At 40.7% G+C, this 17,654-nt stretch overlaps 1 pseudogene; it reads right to left on the bottom strand.

The window, feature by feature from the left end:
- The window catches only part of LOC121453563, a 145,702-nt pseudogene extending 133,907 nt beyond the window's left edge, over window positions 1-11,795 (bottom strand).
- Between the last annotated feature and the right edge of the window lie 5,859 nt (window positions 11,796-17,654).

Below are 17,654 nucleotides of genomic sequence, written 5' to 3'. Positions count from 1 at the left end.
TGTGTGTGTGTGTGTGTGTGGTCGGGCCTGTGGAGGTGACTCACATTCAGCCTCCTAGGCTCTTTTTAGTGTCCCCCTCTCTATTGCTGCTCCTAGAGCCTCATGCTAGCCCGATTCCCACGACTTGCTGTTATCCCTGCTCATTCTGACTCTGGTTTGGTATAGGTACCCCAAAGTTCCTGTTCCTACATCTACCCTCTTTTCCCTTCCATTTAATAACTTCTCTCAATACATCATCTTTGGGAAAATATCAGACTTAAGCTGATGGATCAATATCTCATAAGTAATTTTGCATTTTTAAAGAGAACACTTTGGCAAAGCAATTACTGAACCCAGGGTAATGTATCTTTAATACTCACATGTGCTCTGTGCTAAGAAGCAAGGTGGCATTTGAGGAGAGTTGGGTAAAAACCCCTGGATGGACGAGACATAATATACACAAATAAGAATAATAATGAGCCATTGATATTTGTTGGACAGTCCCATGTTTAAGGCATAGTACTATTCATTTTAGTTATTGCAGTCACATGACTTCCCTTAGAGTTTGGCTTATGAAAGTGTGTTCATCTCTTGCTCCTCTGGATATTAGGCAAGCACAGCTACTTGGCATTTGGTGTTACCGGATCTATATAAGTCTTCATAGTACAGAAACAGAGCTGGTTAAATGATACATTACCTACCCACTACCATCACCCCAGTTGTATCAGAAGCGATACTTTGAGAGAGTCACTCCTGTCCCACATTCCTTCTCTCTCCTCCCTCCACTCAATGCATTCTCTATGTTCTTAACTAACATGCCAATACTTCTGTTTTTACAAGTAAAGCAATTATAAATATTTCTTTTATTTCAAGCACACTAGTAACATATATTGTTCTAAGGGGTGATCTTTTTCACTTAAGTTCATTCCTGTCTGTCTGTCTGAATGTTACCGATGTATTCTCAAGTCTTTTAAAATGTATCTGGGTAATGTGCTGAAAATAATGAAATGTTGTAGGGAGGCTACTCGTTTGTTTCCCCACTGCCCAGACTCCTGAAATAACCACACAGAAACTATATTAATTAAATCACTGCTTGGTCCATAAGCTCTAGCTTCTTATTGGCTAACTCTTACATCTTAATTTAGCCCATTTCTAGTAATCTGTGTATTGTCATGTGGCTGTGGCTTACCAGGTAAAGTTTCGGAGTCTGTCTCCAGCAGGCTACATGGCTTCTCTCTGACTCCACTGTCTTTCTCCCAGCATACAACCTAGCTTTTCCTGCCTAGTTCTGTTCTTCCCTGCCATAGGCTCAAAACAGTTCTTTATTAATCAATGGTAATCACAGCATATAGAGGGGAATCTTATGTCAACAAAAGACCAGTATTTATTTCTGAGTGCTATGCATGAGTGACCACATAGAGATGACAAAAGACAGAGGGGTCATGTAGAACATACACACCAATAATATTTCTTGGGTTTGACAGGGGCAGGACAACTCTTCCTGTGAAGTCAAGGTTAAATATTCACAGCTACCCCCTACTCCTTAGCAGGTAAGTTTTTTGCTAATGTTAATGCAGCTTCTTTTTGCATTTTCTCAGCTCCCTTGATTTCCATTTAGATTCAAGCCAAGAAGGAAACGCTGTGTTAATTGATGCGTTTTCCTATGGAAACTAATTATAGCCCCATGCTGTCAAAACAAGATAACTTGTTAATGATACTTTATCAGACAAAATAGAAGCAAAACTACTGCACTGTGAAGGAGGATGCTGGGATTGTGCAGCGAAAGTCATCTTAACCACAATTACACACGTGAAGAGAACTGCTGGGGAGAACACTGCCTGGTTCACCATGCCCAACTGGCTCTTTGGAGGTGGAGGTGATGACAGGGTGAGGAGGGAGGGTCTTCCTTAGGTTCCCTTATTCTATATCAGATGCTGTGAATGGCAGGCTCATGGTATAGCCCTCAGAGTACCTCTGTATTCCATAGCTGTTCATGTACCCAGAACTATTTGAAGACATTTATTCATTTGTTTATCAATGTTCACTGTGCGTTTATTACATCCCAGACCACAATTCCAGATCACGACATGTCTCACACACAATCACACAGACACAGAGGGAGACAGACAGACAAACAGACAGAGACAGACAGAGAGAGACAGAGACTAAGCAGAAGAATACAACAAGAACCTTTCTATGAACTTATATTCTATAAAAGCAGATGGGAATAAATGAGGAAAATATATGTCAGGTGAAAACAATGTTTATACGGGAATAGGAGAGTTAAATAGAAGATGAGGTGCTAAATATAGTGAGTAGGACGGGGCTCACTGGGAAGGTGGCATCTGGATAAGGACCCAAAGAAGGTGAAGAAACTCTCTGGTTTTGTAGGAGAGGGAGAAACTCAGCTGGACTGAAGCTGAGCATTGCCCAGAAAGCTTTGTGGAAGCAGTGGAGCTGTGAATACAGAAGTGTAGATGCCCATGTCTGATACAGTCCATTCCCCAACCTGCAGGCATCTGATGGATGGACTCTGTGTGGCAAAAGGCCCTAGGACTCAGTGGATATCCTAGTTGTTTCATGTCTTAGGAGTGCTGATGGCTAAATACTACAGGAACACATTTGCACTGAGAACCAAGAAGTGCCAATGAACTGGGCAGAGTATCCTATATCTGACATAAGAGATAGAAAGGGAGGTGACTGGAGTAGAGAAAATGATAGAGGTTGTTGGAGAGGAAATGGATGAGAATTTGGGGACACAGCAGATTCTGAAGAACCATCTGTGATATAATCCCGAGTAATAAAAAGCACTGGAGGATCTGAAAAACAAGGGCACCTGGTTTTATTTAGATTTACTCATGCTTTGGAAAGATTCTACTTGCTGTTTGGAGAATACTCTAGAAAACTTGGGTAGAAGCAGGGACTCTAGTTTGGAGGCTGTTGTATTTATGCAAGTGCCTAATGATGGAGGCTAGAATTATTGTCTGGGCTTCCACTGTAGATTTTCACGAACAGCGACTTCCACAGAGTTTTATCCTTGCAGGGTTCTAGAGGACAGGATCCCCAATCCAGTGTTACCTCTGAAGACTCTAGAAAAAAAATCTCCCTTGTCTTTTCCCCTCTTCTAGGCATGATACATATAAGCAGAGGTGGAGTGAAGACACGGCCTTGAGATGAGAATCAAGAAAAAGCCACAGGCCTGTTTTCCCTGTTTGGTGGGTTCCTTCGTGACCTATACTTTTCTTGCTATGCCTTGTTTTTCTAGCTTCAAATAGGCAGCATACTTCTTTCTGCTTAACTCTCAAACACACAGCACAATTAGAAACAAGGATATTGTTGCTGATTTCTATTTTCAGCCTTTTGCGAAGCCTCCATCCTGATCTCCTCCATGGGGGCTGCTCCAGTTCACATTCTCAGCATAAGCGAACACAGCTCCTCTTCCCCCACATCTTTGCCAGTATTTTTTTAATCACTTATTTTCTTGGTGATAGAGACTCTAACTGGGTCCAGATAGCACACAGAGTAGTTTAAATGTGCATTTCCCTGATGGTCAAGGATGTCAAACATTTTTTGCAAATACCTATTGGCCATTTATATTTGTTCTTTTGAGAATTTGGTTTGTGTATAAGCGTATATGTATGGGGAGATGTCATGAAACTAGAAAAGAACCACGAGAATGGAAGAGATTGTAAGAGGAGAAGAGAGTGCGACAGAAGACCCATGACTTGAAGAAGAAAGGAAATTGTGAGAAGAGGCATGTCTGATCAACAAGAGGCAGACAAGGGGCAAGAGGACAGAGCGAGATAAATGAGAAGTAAGTAAGTATGAAAACGACAAGTTGAAGATCATGGTTTTTCCTAGGAAGGTGCATCATAGGTGGCTTGTGAGTAAGCATGAAGACTGTAGTTGGATCTTCAGTGCCCGGAGAAGAAGCCAGACATAGACGTGCATACCTGCAATCCCAGTGTTGCAAGGAAGAGCCAGGGCCTTGCTGGGCAGTATCGACAAACATACACAATGGTGGATACTCCTGTGTATGTGTACATGCTTATACACACATGCGTACACACATAAGGATAAATTACTGTATAACTTAAAAAACTAATTTAAAAAATCGATATTCTTACCTCCTTTCCCTAATGCCAGCAGTCACTCCTTCCTTTTCCTTCATGTTTTCATGAGAAGGAAATGCATCTACTAAATATTAAGTGAGGGAAATTATGGCATCAGAAAAATAGGCAAAGCTTTCTAGAAACAACACTTACTTCTGCGCTTTAAGTACAAGCTATTTTTGGCAGCCCACAAATATAGATGTCTTGGGTAGCACCTTAGTCTCACTTGCAAGTGGAATAACACTGCTGCTAAGAAGAGAAAAGTGTTCTAAGGTAGTGGGGAGCAAGAGGGGAAAAGATACATTTAGACAGGCACCTGACTGCCTATGTTTTCATGAAGGGGTTGAAAATGCAGTGTCCAGCTGGTAACAACATAGAAATATGTATGTTCTTTTTTATGAGGGTCAATTGTGTACGTCCTTTGGTTCCTTCTGATCTCTTATACTTAGAATGAGGTGAATGGTTAGATTTATTACACTGTTTTGAATTTGACCATGGATTTCTGTGGTGGGTTTGAACAAAAGCGGCTCCCATAGGCTCAAAGGGGATGGTAATATTAGGAGGTGTGGCCTTGTTGGTGTAAGTGTGGCCTTGCTGGAGGAAGTGTGCCACTGGAAGTGGGCTTTGAGGTTTCAGAAGCTCCAGTCAAGCCCAGTAGCTCACTCTCTCTTCCTGCTGCCTGCCGATCAAGATGTAGAATTCCTTCTCCGGTACCGTGTCTCCCTGTGTGTCATGATGTGTCCTGCTGTGATGATAAAGGGCTAAACCTCTGTATCTGTAAGGCAGCATCTATTAAACGTTTTATTTTGTAAGAGTAGCCTTGCTAGGTCATGGTGTCTCTTCACAGCAATAGAAATGCTGACTAAGATAACCTCTGCATGTTGGCGAGGTAGGCAGAAACAATGGTCTCCTCCAGAGTCATTCGTGGACAGTCTGTTAGCCACAGAAAAGGCTTAGTCATCTTGGAATCCTAACTTCTTGCCCTAAGGAGGAGTTCAATGTATATTTTTGCAACCAAACTAGGAGACATGACTTTCAGCTTTTCTCTGTACTGCTACACGCCACTCCATAAGAAGCCATTTGCTCATCGGCAGAGCTCCAGAGCAATGTTGCCAGCAAGGAAGGTCAATAGATGTACAGATGATGCAGGCATGGATACCACCCACAAGGAATTTGTTGTCTGATGATAAAGAGATAGCACACATTGGGGGAAAGAAGATAGGTTGAGCAGGGCCATGGTGTCGTACACCTTTAATCCCAGCACTTGGGAGGAAGAGGCAGGTAGATCTCTGTGAGCTTAAGGCCAACCGGATCTACAAGTTCCAGGACAACCAAGCTATACAGAAAAACCTGGACTGGAAAAATTAAAAAGAAGAGGAGGAGGTAGTGAAATGTAATCATGAGACACCTGAATCCAGAACATAATTAGACCATTTCAGAAGGCAATTATAGAAACAAGGAAAACCTGTCTGTAGGCACACATCAGGTTCCAATGCTATTCGCTGCTTAAGTACATAGTGCTTCTAGAGGAGCCAAAATCCAATGCTAAAGAGATAGAGTCTTAGCTGGGGTCATCCTTGTGAATTCCTGGAAAGTTTTCTAGAGCCAGGTTTCTTGCTAACCTTATAATGGCTCCCTCAATCAAGATATCTCTTTCCTTGCTCTCATCTCTGTCCTTCCTCCATCTCAACTATCCCATTCCCTCAAGTTCTCCTCAACCCTCCCCTTCTTCTGTCTTCTTCCCCTTTTTCTCTTCCTTCTACCCCACTTTCCTCATGCTCCCAATTTTGTTGGGTGATCATTTTCCAATTTCCAAATGGGTCTATAGTGTTTTCTTTGGGTTCACCTTATTACTTAGCTTCTCTAGGATCATGAACTATAAGCTCCATATACTTTTTTATAGCTAGTATCCACTTATGAGTGAGTACATACCATATTCATTTTGGGGGGTCTGGGTTACCTCACTCAGGATAGTGTTTTCTAATTCTATGCATTTGCATGCAAAATTCAAGATGTCATTGTTTTTTTTTTCTTTTTTTTGCTGCTGAGTAGTACTCTAAAGTATAAATGTGCCACACTTTCTTTACCCATTCTTCAGTTAAGGGACATCTAGGATGTTTCCAGGTTTTGGCTATTACAAATAATGCTGCTATGAATGTAGGTTTTGAAGTATGATTGAACATCTTTTGGGTATATTCCCAAGAGTGGTATTGCTGGATCCTGAGGTAGGTTGATTCCCAATTTTCTGAGAAACGGCCATACTGATTTTCAAAGTGGTTGTTCAAGTTTGCATTCCCACCAGCAATGAATGAATGTTGGGATGGGGTGGGAGGGTATGTGAAGAGAATGGGAAGAGGTGAGGGAACGGGAATTTGGATTTGTATTTTTTTTAAAAAAATAATAAATTAAAAAAACAGAGAGATATAAAGTTATGGGGTGGGGATGAGACAAGATGGTGAAAACAAAAACAACCTTGATGCTCTGGAAAAAGAGACTTCTGAAAATAATTTATACCCAATTTTGAAGAAAAACATAGAATAACATTAATAGATATTGGATGGTGTGGTCTTCATAAAATGAAAACAAAATTACCAGGAGGATAAGCTGGGGTGGAAACAGAATGCAACATACATGAGCTGGGATTAAAAAGGGTGGGGTTGATGATATAAATAAGAACCACAAGGTGACTCAAACCATAAAATCTTCAAGCTCTGGCCTGGGGTAGATTAGGGTTATTGACACATAAGCTTGAATTAGGACACTCTTGTAAACATCCTCTGGAAACGGGTTAGGAAAGTATGAGGAGGTCAAAGGATGATGAACGGAGCCCTGAGAAGCATTGCAATTCCAAAACTCCCTAGAGTGAGCTAGCACCCCGAGAGCCAAAGTCCAGGATGCCTCCATCCTGCTTTCCTTGTATACTTGTAAGTATAAACTTGTGTCTGAATTGCCTTCTGTCCTGGTAGCATTTGACACTGTGTGATGAAAATTTCTTGTTTGCTTTCTTATGAACATATCCTGTGGGGTCTGTTCCCTATTGAAGGCTCCACAGTTGATGATTACATTTTGCTTTTAGGTTGTGGTCCCCCCCACGCCTTTATTTTATGAATATGGACGGCCACAGACCCAAGTTGGCACTGTACAAAGACTCTCCGTAAAGAAAAGCTTTGGCCCACAAAAGTCACAAGCTAGACCCAGGGCAGGAAACTCCCTAAGTCCAGTGTTCACATCCATTTTACTACCTCAGCTGAGATTTATAACAATTTTATTTTTGAGACAGGATCTCTCTCTCTCTCTCTCTCTCTCTCTCTCTCTCTCTCTCTCTCATGTACCTCAGACTAGCCTCAAGTTCCACAAATAGCTGAGGATAACCTTGAACTTTTGATCCTTCTGCCTCCACCTCTGGAGTGCTGGAGTTATAAATATACATCACTACCACATGCAGTTTGTGATGTGGGATTCCCTTCTGCATGCTGTGAGTATCATTGGTTAATAAAGAATCTTCTTTGGGCCTATTGCAGTGCAGAATAGGGGAAGGTGGAAATTCCAAGCAGATAGAGGAGGAGAGAGTAGGTGGAGTCAAAGAGACACCGTGTAGCTGTTGCAGGAGACAGACCAGTTAGAACCTTGCAGGTAAAACCATGAGTCTCATGGTAAAATATAAAATAATGAAAATGGATTAATTTAAGATATAAGAGCTTGCTAACAATACACTTAAGCTGTTGGCCAAACCGTATTGCAATTAATACACTTTCTGTATGATTATTTTGGGTCTGGGCAGCTGGGAAACAAAAAAGTGGCCTCCAGCAACAGTTTATATGGTGCTAAAGATGAAATGCATGCTAAGCACACACCCTGCCCTGTAAAAGTTTTTGTGGTGGGAATTATGAGTGAGCTTTTGCCACTCAATGAACTATTAGCTTCCACTATATGAGTTTTGAAATTCACAGAGATGTCTTTTTGTTTCTCCCTCCCCTCTCTTTCTCTTTCTCTCTCTCTCAATACTACTGGTCATCTGGACCACAAAAGCCCATTGAAAATAGAGAATGTTGTTTATTGTCTTAGTCTTTAAGTTATATATAGGTATTAAGAATTATACATCAATAGTCATCTGTTTATCATACTTAAGGTTAGACAAATCAGGTTCTTTAGATACATAGAGATTATATTGTGCATAGATAGATAATTTTCAACCACTTCAAAGAGCTGTAAAAAAATGGCATTTAAATAACTTAGGGTTCTGTTAAAGTGAGACACAATTGCTCCTGGCAGCACCAATCTATTCCTAAGAGAATATTGAGCACCAAAGACACTCCACTTGGAGCTTGTTTTCTTGGCAAAACTGACCTTGGGGCAAAGAACTGCTCATGCCTCAACCACTGGCAAGATACATAGTATCTGGAAATGGATAAGCAGGATTGTCAAATCTTGCCAAGACAGGGTAAGACAGTTTTGAAAAAGTTCCTGCCTTTGAAAATGGTCTGTCAGTCATTCTAGGCCTTAGCCAAAGTTGGTTGCTTCAACGTTGCAAATGAGACTTTGGCTGATTGCCCAGGTAGCCAGTTGTCTCTGTCATTTGTTGCACATTTTGGAAGTTGCTTGATTGCACTTCCTGCTTGCTCAAGTAATATTATTGCCCTTCTGTGGTGGATGGGGTTGAAGATTAGATAATTGTAGTTACTTTCCTCTCATGACTTGGCCAAGTTGTTTATCTTACAAGACTTAAACTAGTTAGGATAGGATAATTATTGAATATATTTGTTCTTATTGTATATAATTTTGTATTAGGTTTAGAACTCTCTTATTGAAACAAAAGGGGGAAGTGCTGTTGGAAGTCTTACAGCTTGTGGTTACTCACGTACTGAGGCATGGCCTCTTTTACTATATATGCTGATGCAGAGCCTGCGTCCGCCCTTCTTCACTTCTTCCCCGGTTGCTCTTTCGGATTGCTCTTTTCTTTATTCAAGCAGAGAATTCTGATTTGTGAGTTTACCCCTACATAATCATCTATTTCTCAATTCTGAGCTAGTGTGGGATTTCTTTTAAGCATCCATTCCATAGTACTTGTTCCAGCCTAAGTTTCCTCTTTACTCATCCAAATTCAAATATTCCTTGTTAAGCTCCTTTAAATCACTTTGATTTCTTTGTTCCATATCCCTTAACTACTTATGTCATACCTGGCAAAATACAACCATAATCAACATAATTCTAGATGTACATTAACTTACATGCAAATAAATTTGGGGGAAGAAAATAGGGCACCCATATTAAATGGACATATTTGAAATTTGTCATCACAAATATCACATGACATGATGACAAATCTACTCACTTCTTTCATATATTAGCATTCTTATTCCTCAGTGCAACCTGTGCACATCTCCTCTTATTCCTCATATGTCTCCTGTACTTTCTTCCCCATTTCCTATTGATTTTTCCTTAGATCTCATGGGCGGGCAACATGACCAGGGCATTCTCATTCTCCTATTCCCACTCCCAACAACATACCTGCCTCCTATACTGTGTGTGTTCTTTCCTGTGAAAATGGAAACAGTGTCGGTATGTTTGAGAACTCTGTTGGCTCTAGATCTCATTGCAGTACCTTTGTTCTAAGTACTTTTCAGTTAATGTCTTCTTAAATTATCATAAACAAAATGTCAGTTAAAGCTGGACATAATTTTTAACTAATGTAGACATACACATTCCTTTATTAATTAATTGGAGAACAAAAATTACAATTTTGGATCTTTTTGTATAGAATGTACTGTATCAACTATGAATTTGGTTTAATATCTTCTAGGTAGGAACTTAAAATAGTTAAGAATAGTTTTACTAATAATTTTACTAATTTACCAGAAAATTTTAGTAAATTTGAGTTGTTTTGTTCAGAATAATAATACAAGAACATTTTTAAGTAACTGGTTAGTAGTCAGATAGTGGTAGTGCACACCTTTAACGCCAGCACTCAAGAAGCAGAGGCAGGCAGATGTCTGTGAATTCCAAGCTATCCTGGTCTACAGAGCAAATTCTAGGATATCCAGGGATGCACAGAGAAACACCATCTCAAAAAACAAAGCAAAACAATTAAAAAATAAGAAAGAAACTGGTTAGATTCCTCCCAAATAATCATCTTAGTTCCAATAAAATAACTGTTCAGTACCATTATTTGTTTTATTATTAAATGAAATATTTATTAAATAGCCAGCTACAGTAATAAATACAGAGGCCATACAAATGTCTGCCATTACAAAGCTCAAATACTAGGTAACTTGAACACCAAAAATACATTTCTTACAATTCTAGAGACCCAAAGTAAAAGATCAAGGTGTCGGAAGACCTGGCTCTTCTCAGGGTCCTCTCTGGCTTGTGAGTAGCTGCTTTCTTGCTGAGCACTCCAATGATGGAATGACCTATATACATTTTTCCAATGTCTCTTCTTATCAGGTCACCACCCGATTGAGCTGGGCTCTCACCTATCTGTCCTTGAGACTCACTCAGCTTTAAAGATTCCTCTCTTCAAATACAGTCACATTGAGGGCTAAGGCCTTACATTCAGAACAGAAGATGTTCCTGTGCTGGCAGATGAGGGGAGAGGTGGAGGCTCGGATGCTTGGACAGATGGGCAGAACAAGCCTGTGCCTTGCTTGACTGTGCTGTCTCTCACGCTGCTTTATGGGCATTCAGTCTTGGTGAGCTGACTCCCGTGTCTTTTCACTTGCTCCCTAGATCTTCTTTCTCCTTGATTTTCAGGATTAATTATATATCTGTAGATCTCAATGTATAAATACTTGTTCAGAATTATGAAGAATCTCTTGATGGTGAGCACAAAGCTCAGAGCCTAGGGCAAGGCGTCTTCAGGGTGGGTCCTCCATGACCATTAGGTCACATGATTATGAAGGCAGTCTTTCAAGCCTCCTTCCCTCCCAGGTGTATAGACCCAGTTTTGGTCTAACACAGCTTTCAATACAGTCCAGCTCCTCCCCATCCCAACTTTTCTCTTTCATCTCTGTTCTAAATGCAACATGATCCAGCAACATGTGAAAGGAGAAATACCTCGTTGGGGAGAAATGTGCTGTGCAGTGAGACAGGAAAAGAAATGGAATCAAGAACAGAATGCAGAAAAATCTGGCAAGGAAAAAACAAAAACGCTTGGTCAAGCTGCAGCAGGTGACAAACACCCTGTGGCTTGGGACCCTGATTTTTATGGTACCGTCACTAATCTCCCAATTAGCTTTGTTCATAAAAAGATCAAACACACAGGGAGATGTGGTGCTTTGTAATAGCTAATTAACTTGACCTTTATTGTGGTCATGGATTTTCATTCTTTTCCTATGGCCTGGGTGGTGGGGTTCATCTTTTATTTCAGATTCAGTGCATTCACTTTTCATAATGTGTACAAGAACTGAACTGGATGTGTTTCTAGTGTTTCTTTGTCCATCTCTCTCCATTGACGATTCATATGTGAGGACTGGAAAAGAGCTCTCTGCCGGAAAGTCTGGAATTTGACTCTTCTTAGTGCAAGGAGGACTTGAACAAAGCTTAGGCCAAACTCAAAAAAAAAAAAAAAAAGCAAAACCTTGAGATAGACAGGAGGAAACTGTATGGAAACAGAAACCTTTGCCCATGCTGTTCTGTCAATGGCTACCATATTTGACTGACCCAAGGTACCCTCCACTTACCTTCAGGCATTTCTTCAAACGGCATGTTCCTGGATGTGATGCTTTCAAATTTTTAAAGCTTTAAATCACCACATTTATATATTTATAGACTCTTTTTAGGGTGTCATGGCTGCCTTCCTTGTCTTCTCTAACTTACCAGCAATTTTTTTTTAATGTCATCTAGCTCTGGCCTATTTTGCTGACATGGGCTTCTTGGACTTCTACTTTGAAATATCCTCTTCCCAACTCAGACTAACCATTTCTAGAACTATGAGAGATTATTTATGTATTTATTTATTTGAGAGGCTGAAAGGCTAGACTGTGAGTCTGCTAAGGTGACATGGAGATTCAGAGACAACATCTTGGTGCCATCTGTTCTTAGCCAAACTTTGGTTCTGAAATGGAGGAAACCTTTCATATTGTTATCAACAATGTTCCATACCTCCTGTGGCTGAGGGGATCCTAAGGCTACCTTTATGATAGATGGTCAGGGTGTTGGTTTTTTCCTCAGCTGTCTGTGTTTGGGAGTTTGTTAGCAGGTCTGCTGTGGGGTATTTGTTTATGCTGTGTGAAGATGTGTCCTTGTGATTGGTTTAATAAAGAATGGAATGGCTAATAGCTGGTCAGGAGAGAACAGGTGGGACTTCCAGGAAGAGAAAGGACCTGGAGGTTGACTAAGCATGCAAGAAACACCAGCAAGACACTGAAGGTGTCATATGTACAGAATGGAGAAGAAGTAAAAACCACATGGCAGGATGAAGATGAAGAAAAACAGGTTAATTTAGGTTATAAGAGCTAGCTGGTAACAAGTCTAAGCTGAAGGTCAAGTTTTTATAATTAATAACAAGTCTCCATGTCATTATTAGGGTCTTGGCAGTCTCAAAGGATGCCTGAAGAGAAAGTCCAGCTACACAAGTCCATTGGTCCCTCAGGAGCTGTGGGCTGCATTTTATGTATGTATGAAAGTAAGTATAGTGTTCCCTTGATCAGTTCTGATCCCCTCGTCCCTAATCAGAAAAACTCTAAGTTACAATTGAACAGATAAGAATGAGTCATTTAGGGCTGTAGATACAACTCAGCAGCAGGTAGAGTACTTGCCTCCCAAGAATGAGCCTTGGATTTAGTCCTCAGTATTGTATTCACAACGTGTGTGGGTGCATGCTTGTCATCCCAGCATTTGGAAGATGGAGGCAGGAGGATTCGAAGTCCAAGGTTATCTTCAGCTACATCGCAAATTCCAGGCCAGCCTGGGCTATGTGCTACCTGAGACTCTAAAAGCAAACTAAGCAAACAGACAAAAAATAGTGTAAACCATTTTTGTGCAGTAGGAGAACATGTCCAGTAATGGTGCATGTGGATGAATGTACGAAGCGGAAGTGGACCTGCAGCTAGATGCAGGCTCTTGCCTCCCATTTTGTCTCTCTCATCCTCTGTACCTCTTTCATTTACTTTCCTATTCCATAGCAGTATGTGTAATAGTAAGAGGGTGGGTTCTGCAAAAAGAATTCTGAATTTGAATTCTAACTATTGTGTGTCTTAATTTTATGTAAAGGTAGTACAAAACACCAATCTCTCCTTATAAGTTACCTCGAGGACCACCTGCATGGTTATATGTAAAGAGGTTTGTAGAACTTTTCAAACCCATTAAACATCTCCAGAACAAGCTATCTTTGATGGCTTATTGATGTCCATGACTCAGATATAGTGTCTTCTGTTCTTCTATGTTATTTTAGGCATAGAGTAATCTGTTAATTAGCTTTGATATACTTAATGGTACTTTGCTATTCTTGGGTCAGGTAGTGATTCCTGGTCTAGTCCCTGGTAGCTTAAGGGGATAGTGTTGGGGCTATATAGCAGAGACTAATATTGCCTAAAAGGACAAACATTATCATGCACTGATGTCTATTAATTCATAACTATCCCTAAATAGTAGCTATATATCATTAGTAGTACTTGCAAAATGAGAGCCCACAAGATTAAAATAAAGAAGCTAGTCAACATCACTCAGAATCTGAGTGCAGGATCCACAATCAATTCCTTGTAGTCTCACTCTAGAAAGAGACCAAGACAAGCTCAGTGAAAGGGGGAAATCGACAGGACAGAGCCCTACCCTTGCTTGTACACCAGTAACCTGAGATCATCCTTTGTGTAAGATGGCAAAGTCTCCTGTCTATGAAAGATGATGTTAAATCCTGATTTGGCCCCAAACCCTAAGAAGCAGAATTATTTGACTTATAAGTCTTCACTGTCTTTGAATGAACTATAGGGAAACTCGGTACTACTTAGTCACATTTATAAAATTTGCATTTATGCTCCTCTATATAGTCATCTATAAGCATTTGCTAAAGCTCCATAAATATACATACATGCATTTGTATGAGCACCTTTTTAGGAATGGATATATTAAGATCTTCTTATGCATTCATCATTAAAAATGCTGTAGGCTGTTCAGCTCTATGGGTGTATATAGGATCTGGAATTCTTAAATTCAAGTATCATCAAAAGGTCAGGTTTAAAAATTCTAATTCATTGATTCAAATGCCAGTAGAGATGAAAAAAGTAATCTTGAGTCATAGGTTTACAGTCTCTGCCTTTCTAGTTCAGGTTTTCCCACTGGCTCTGACAGGAATAAAAAGTGATCATCAACTACTTATAGGACAACATATTTCTCTTTTTCTCCCTGGATCCCTACATGTCTTTCTTTTCCCTTTCTCTATAAAAAGAAATCTCATTCTAATTCTTGTTCCTAACACTCCTTATCCCCACTAACAAAAAAAAAAGTCTGCTACTTCTCAAGTCTACTTTTGTTACAAATATGAATCTCAGTACCTAACAACCAAACACTGAAGGCCCTTTGCAGTGTCTTTGGTTCCAAACAGGACTCTGACCCTTGCAATACAAACAAGCTATCCCCCTGCATCACAGGGCTCTGATGACAAGAGGAAAAAAATCCATAGTCAGTAAGGTGTTTTTTTTTTTTTAAAGCTTCATCTCAATCACTGATTCCTGCTTAAGAGGATTCAGATTAATTTGTTCCAAAAGTATTTGACTGCCACTCATGTTCAAATGGCATTTGGTGTGGAAGGCAGAAGCAACATACATAAATCCTGAATCTATCCTTGAGTGTATTAAAATTCAGAAGCAGAAGTAAGAGCTATCCACAAATTACAGTTTGAGAGAGAAAATACCAAGGAGAAACAAATAATAATTGGTCATGGCATATATTTGAAACTAAAATTTTTCATGGAGTGTTGAAAAGATTTGAGATAACCCTTTAGGACGTTCAGTAATTACAACAGCCGCACTGAAAGACATGCCCTGCATGCAGAAAATCACACAGGACTTGGTACATGTTCCTGACCAACATTCAGCTCTGGCTGTTTGGCCACTGCATTCTTCTGTCTTGATATACTGCTTTGAGATGCTCGTGGGCTATGTCATCTGAAGTTCCGGTAAAGAGGCAACTTTTCTTCTACACCTTGACTTTCCTGTGCTCCTTTTAATTCTCTTCTACTACCAGGCTGGTTGTTTATTTTTATTTTTCCGAGACAGGATCTTTTTGACCCAGGCTGACCCAGAACTTGTGAAAATCCCTCTCTCTCAAGCTCCCAGGTGCAAGGATCAAAGGCCTGAACCACCAACCTGTTCCTACCTTCCCAGTTTTTCTACCTAGATGTCTTCAGTTTTGCCCCGTGTGACAGGAAGCACTTAGTTCATCATTTCACCAATGCACAGCTCTGTGACAGCACTGATCCTCAACTGTGAAGGCAGTGGCCACTGTCATGCACGGGGTAGGACTCTTGTGTTGGATGACAATGGATAGAAAGAACTATTCCACTCTGCCTAAAAATAAGGGGTTCCTGGGGGTAAAGGAAGTATGATATTAAAATGGAAAAGTGATTCACAATAAGTATGAAGCCCAACCCCCAAGCGGACTTCATTTAAAGGGAAAGTCACTACGTCATGCGTTGGAGAAGCTACAAATAGCTTCAGACATGATCGGACAGAGAGGTCATGTGATCACAATGCAGACTTTTTCCACTCCAGCTTCCTTTCCTTCCCTCCCTCTCCCTGAGATTGGCTTTGATTTCAAATGCTGCATTTCTCCCTATAAGCCCCGTGCCTGCGAACTCCTAGTGTCTACAGCAGAAGATAGCACAGAGATTCTAGCTTCTATTTTTAGTGGTTGAACAGAGGCCCAGCCCAAAACCCATCCACTGGAATCAACTACCTGGCCCGGAAGATAAAGCTAAATAAATGCTGCTTGCTTAGGCCTCAGTCATATGCATCAAGTATTGGAGCCAGGAACACCCAAGCTTTAGGAAGTAAAAAGTGAGGTTCTCTACAAGAAACCCCAAAATAGACAAGATGGATACTGGGAGGCCAGCCTATCCTCTCCAAAATCCATCTAATGAAATTGAAGTTGTCCCTGTGGAATGTACGCTGTCACCAGCTTGTGTAGCAAAGCAGCTAAGAGCCATTAACTCACTAATGGCATTTAGTGTTGATTGAGAGGTGTGGATGATGTAAATCTAGCCAGGCTGGCTGTGTAGTAGGTGGTAAGGGATCGCACAAGTGCCACCGACTTTAACAGTATGGATGCTTAAGTCTGGATGATAGACCTATTTTTCAAAGATCTTCTGTGGCTTTTTCTAGGTGCCAAAGAAACTTGTGAATTTCAAATTCTGTTAATTGCTCATTCAAGCTTTTACACAAATGCCTTGTGGGTACCTAGGTCACAGACATGAAAAAGGCAGAAGCCACATGGCCATGAAAGGAAGTTTGGGTTGGACTGGAGGCTCAAGCATATCTACCTGGGGTGCTGTTTGAGTTGCCCCATCTGTTTCTGGATGAAAGGGGACAGTGACTGAACTTCGCCATAAAGTCTTAGTTCTTTTCATTCTGGCCTTTCATATAGGATTTGCGCTTACAGAATAACACTTAAAAGTAGGTTAGGTGAGCCTTTTAGCAAGTGTCTGCAATCCCAAGCATAGGCATAAAGATCAGGAATTTAAGGTGATGATCAGCTACACAGAGAGTTTCAAGACAGTCCAGGCTAGCTGAGCGGTAGTGGTGCATGCCTTTAATCCCAACACTTGGGGGGGGGGGGCAGAGGCAAAAGGATCTCTGTGAGTTTGAGGCCAGCCTGGTCTACAAGTGCTAGTTCCAGGACAGGCTGCAATGCTACAGAGAAACCCTACCTACCTCAGAAAAAAAAAAAAAAAAAAGAAAGAAAGAAAGAAAGAGAAAAAAAAAAAAGACAGTCCAGGCTACATGAGGATCCATCTGTTTCAAAATATCACAATATCTAAATAAATAAACAAATGTAGAACCTCAAACAAGTACATGGCCATCATAAAAGGAATTCCAAAGTTGGTCAATACCTCTAGTACGCCAGACCTGGCCAAACATAAAGGAAAACTGTTCTTTCCTTCCACAAGGAGGGGTGTGGCCATAAAAGAAAATCCAAAACTTCACTTCCACCCGTTCCTCCTTAAGAACTCTAGTCATCTTCATCCCTAGAAGGGATGGAAAGGCCTATGGCCATCACCATGAGAATGGACATGTGTCATGAGAAAGATGTGCACCATGAGAAAGGATATGAGCCAGGAGAAAAGATATGTGCCATGAGGAAAACCATCACCATGAGAAAGAAAGGCCATTGCCATAAGAATGGATGTGTGCCATGAGAAAGACCATGCCCATGCATTTTCACTCTTGCCTCCTGGTCCCAGAGTTAGCTTCTCAGAGTGGACCGAGAGAAGGTAAACAACAACACCACACAGACACACACATACTACATCATACACACACACCACACCATAAGCACACACCACATCAAAACACACCCCACAATACCACAAACACACACACATACATACCACACCATATGCACACACTTACC

Source organism: Microtus oregoni, unplaced genomic scaffold (assembly GCF_018167655.1).
Source record: "Microtus oregoni isolate MIOR12 unplaced genomic scaffold, Mior012 000011F_ref0000422, whole genome shotgun sequence".
Taxonomy (NCBI): Eukaryota; Metazoa; Chordata; class Mammalia; order Rodentia; family Cricetidae; genus Microtus; species Microtus oregoni.
This window is presented reverse-complemented; position numbering and strand designations above follow the sequence as displayed.